Genomic DNA, 4,842 nt, shown 5'->3' with positions numbered 1-4,842 from the left:
AATAATGGCCCCTTTATGACCTGTGAACTTCAATTCCTGTAATTCCTGAGCCAGCACAGAATTCTCGGAGTTGAAGTCCAAAAAAGAGCTATAGTTGCCCTCCCTTGATTTGGGAGGTCTGTTGCAATTTTGAACGGTTGCCAAGGGATCGGTGGTAAGTCAAGGTCTATCTATAATGCTCAGTGCATTTCTCCTTTGCAGAGGAGATTGAGAAAGATCTTCTAAAGCCTGTAAACGTATGGGAGAAACTCTGAAACCCTTGATTACACACACACACACACACACACACACAGACAGACAAACAAAATAGCTAGTTAAAAATTTTTTTCCCCATACTTGTCAAATTCATAATATCCTGCTAGGTGTTATTCTCCAGGGACAAATAAAAAGCTTGCTCATAAGAGTGTAGGTTTTCACAGCTGCTATTTATTGCTGAAGTGACTTCCGGGTAATCTTTCTTAAAAGTAACCTTTATCAAAAAGTTTGCTGTTTGAGAGTGGACTTTTTTTTTTTTTTTTTGCAGACTATAAATTCTGTTTCCTGATAAACGTTCCAGGGCTGATTTCCTTCTTGAACTAAAGCACTGATTTATTGCTGATGGAGCATCTGATTCAATTGCTGAAGTTGGCTGATTTGCTTATTTAGCTGACTAAATAACAGAGTTGGAAGGGACCTTGGAGGTCTTTTAGTCCAACCCCCTGCTCAAGCAGGAGACCCTATTACCATTCTGTCCAGTCTCTTCTTGAAATCCTCCAGTGATGGAGCATCCACAACTTCTGAAGGCAAGCTGTTCCGTGATGAGTTGTTCTAACTGTCAGGAAATTTCTCCTTAGTTCTAGGTTGCTTCTCTCCTTGTTTAGTTTTCATCCGTTGCTTCTAGTCCTGCCTTCAGGTGCTTTGGAGAATAGGTTGACCCCCCCCTCTTCTTTGTGGCAATTTATCAAGGTAAAGAAGCAGAAAAGATAAAATGGAACGACTTTAGGGTGGATAATGCTGGTAACTAAAGAAGACTGTTACTAAAAAAAAGAAAGACATTTTGGTGAAATCTCGTAGCCGTGGGCTTGCATTGCCTTATGGCAAGACCTTCACAATGATCCAACTAGGATACATCTAGAAAGCTCACAAGTAGGGACGACAAGGTGTTTCCTGATAGTGAGAACAACTAATCAGTGAAATGACTTGCCTCTAAAAGTGATGGGTGCTCTAACACTGCAAGTTTTCAATAAGAGACTGGATAGCCATTTGTACGTAATTTTATAAGGTCTCCTGCCTTGAGCAGGGGGTTGGACTAGAAGACCTCCAAGGTCCCTTCCAGTTCTGAGTTCTACATTAACCCACTTCTATTGTCCTTTTCTGGAGTTAATATCTAAGTGGATGTTGGCTATGAGTCCAGCAACAGTAAACAGCAATCAAGTCTTCTGCCTCTAAATGTCAAATTTTCCTGTCTTAAGTTTCATTTTAACTAGGAGACATCAGCATATCATGTGAAGATGTCTTCTCATTGTGTTCATTTTCCATTGTTTATTTTATGGGTTCTATTATTTTACTTCTGTTTACATTCCTTTCATTTTCTCCCTTTTTATTACCTGGAGTAGCCCCATGGTGAGATTGGCAGCAAATAAATTTAACAAATAACAGCGTTGGAAGGGACTTTGGAGATCTTCTAGTCCAACCATCTGCTCAAGCAGGAAACCTCATAACATTTCAGACAAATAGTTGCTCAATCTCTTCTTAAAAACCTCCAGAGCTGGAGCACCCACACCTTCTGGAGGCAAGATGTTCCACTGATTAATTGTTCTCACTGTCAGGAAATTTCTCCTTAGTTCTAGGTTGCTTCTCTGGTTAGTTTCTATCCGTTGCTTCTTGTCTTGCCTTCAGGAACAAATAAATATGTTAGTGGGGAATTCTACGTTGATGCTGAATCTCTCTATGCTCTATTACCGGAGGTGATTTGCATTCTAACATTATGAAAGATGTGCTTTCCTTTTTCAAGTCTCTCTTTGCCAACCTTTGTTTCAAGCTAAAACAAAACAAAACAAAACAAAACAAAAAAAAAAACCAGTCAGTCAAAACAAAGGATTTGCCTTTTCATTTGGATTTGGGTTTTTCTTTTCCCCCCTGGTATTTTATCTGGCTTCAAAGAGAGTTTCACCGGTGCGCAATGCTAAAAGGAAGAATCGTTCCTTTTGATGAAGAAATGACTAATTCACATCCCATGTGGTTGTGCCCTTTGTCTGGTGACGTAACATTTCTTACCAGTATCATCCACAAAAAAGCGTGGAGGCCCTTTTTGTGCTGGCTGCCTGCTAAGCACTGTATTGGGAAATAAATGCACCTTGGGCACTTTTGCGTCTGTTTCAGTTTGCCAGGCCTAATCTTTGAAGGCCTCTTCGCTTTGCTCTTGTTTTAGTAATTATTTTGGCCTCTTGCACACCTATTTGGCATCTGGGGGGACCATGTGACGATTTTGCATGTCCTCTCAGTGTTGCTTAAACAGTTCCTTTATTGTTTGAAAAAGCTCCTTCCAGTGTGGTCCTTCTCCACCAAAGTTCACTTTTCTTCCTCTTCTTTTAAATGAACAGTGCTAATGCCATGGAGATTGAGCAATGCATCGCCAACCTTGTGTGTGTGTGTGTGTGTGTGTGTGAGAGAGAGAGAGAGAGGGGGGGGGAGGGAGGGAGGGAGGGAGGGAGAGAGAAAGAGAGAGAGAGGTTTGTGCAACCATATCTGTTCTGTTTCTGGCATATTCTAAGAGGAACAAAAATACAGTTGGTAATCTCTTGCCAATGGCACTCAAACATCAGCTAGTAACAGGAAGTGATGGGGTTGTAGTGGATAAGCCAGCTGGACAAGGAGCTGAACAGGAATGAGGACTCATTCACTGCTCGAGAACAGGCACTGCAGATCGAGTCAGTTTCCCAAGTCAAGACAAGATGGAGAATCTGAGATGGAAGCAGATTGCTCTCAAGAATCCCTTTGGTGCAGTTGCAACTGGGACAAAAGGAGACCACAGCAAAACACACCGAATTGTGCAAAACTGGGCTAGTTTATAGGGAGCAGCCAATCTAGAAATAGCGGCCAAAATAGAAATATAACATTGGCATTATAATGAATATAATATAATATTGAAGAAAAGGGTAGAGAGAAGTTTTCAAAGTTCTGCTGATTGAGATCCAAGAACAGGACTCCTGTTGTTTATTTTTCTTATAACATTTTGTTTAAAACAACAACAGCAACAGAGTTGGAAGGGACCCTTGAGGTCTTCCAGTCCAACTTCTTCCTCAAGCAGGAAACTCTATACCATTTCAGACATGATGGAACACCCACAACTTCTGAAGGCCAGCTGTTCCACTGGTTAATTGTTCTGACTGTTAGGAAATTTCTCCTTAGTTCTAGGTTGCTTCTCTCCCTCATTAGTTTCCATCCCTTGCTTCTTGTCCTGCCTTCAGGTGCTTTGGAGAATGGGTTGACCCCCTCTTCTTTTTGGCAACCCCTTAGATATTAGGACATTGATACAATGTCACCCTTAGTCTTTATTTTCATTAAACTGGACATACAGTACCCAATTCCTGCACATGTTCTTCATACGTTTTAGCATTCAATTCCCCCCTATCATCTTTCTCGTTCTCTTCTGCACTCTTTCCAGAGTCTCAACATCTTTTTTATATCGTGGAAACCCAAACTGGATGCAGTATTCTAAGTGTGGCCTTACCAAGGCATTGGAAAGTGGTATCAACACTTCGTGTGATCTTGATTCTATCCCTCTATCCCTAATGCAGCCCAGGATTGTGTTGGCTTTTTTGGCAGCTGCAGTACACTGCTGGCTCATGTCTCTACTAGGATTCCAAGATCCCCCACAAAATGAAATTGTGAATGTGAATTAGGATATGTGAATCTCTAGTCTTCCATGAACCCTAATAGAAGCATTTCTGATGTTTCTTATTTCCAACTTCTTTGGTCTCCTATTTGACTCATTTCATCAGCCCATTTCTACAATTCTTGCATATTTAAGTGAAATGATGCTTACTGACTATCTTTCTGCCTGAGAACAGAATCCATGTTGCCCCAGTAAACGTGGGAAGGCATGTGTCAAAGGCATTCGGTGGCAAAATAAATTTCTTAAATGAATCTGGGATAGCTGAAAAAAAAAAGGCCTTTTCTGTCTCTGAAACGCTAAATGGATAACATTTGGGTGAGACGAATAAACAGAGTGATGTGATGTAAGACAGTGTCTCATATTTTCTATGAATCATACTGAACTGTAACAGGCCGAATATTAGTTCAAGCAAAATCCAGAGTGTCTTAAATTTGGGATACAGGTAGTCCTTGACTTAAGACAAAAATTGGGATCAGAATTTCCATTGCAAGGCAAGGCTGTTGTTAAATGAATCACACACAATTTTAGAATTTTTGGCATGGTTGTTAAGGGAATTGCTGCAGTTGTTAAATGAATCATATGATCATTAAAAGAATCCAGTTTCTCCTCTTGACTTTGCTTGTTGGAGCTAGGTGGGAAGGCTGTGAATGGCAATCACATGGCTAAGGGGTGCTACAACTGTCATAAATACATGCCAGTTGCCAATCAGTCAAATTTTGATCACACAGTATGATGCTGCAGTGGTCGTAAGGGTGAGGACTGGTTATGAGTCCCTTTTTTCACTGCCGTTGTAAATTTGAACAGTTGCTAAACCAATAGTTATAAATCGAGGACATTGTGTACTGATATTGAACAGAATGGGGAGAAGTTGCAGAGATATTTGTTGCATGTAACAAAGGGCAGAGCATTAATTGCAGAACTGAAGCTGCCATCTTGATTTTTTTAACCTCACTGTGGAAGACCCT

This window comes from Crotalus tigris, unplaced genomic scaffold (assembly GCF_016545835.1).
Source record: "Crotalus tigris isolate CLP2741 ecotype Arizona unplaced genomic scaffold, ASM1654583v1 scf7180000024367.1024689, whole genome shotgun sequence".
In the NCBI taxonomy this organism is placed as follows: domain Eukaryota; kingdom Metazoa; phylum Chordata; class Lepidosauria; order Squamata; family Viperidae; genus Crotalus; species Crotalus tigris.
The sequence above is the reverse complement of the archived record's forward strand: the minus strand, read 5'-3'. Positions refer to the sequence as shown.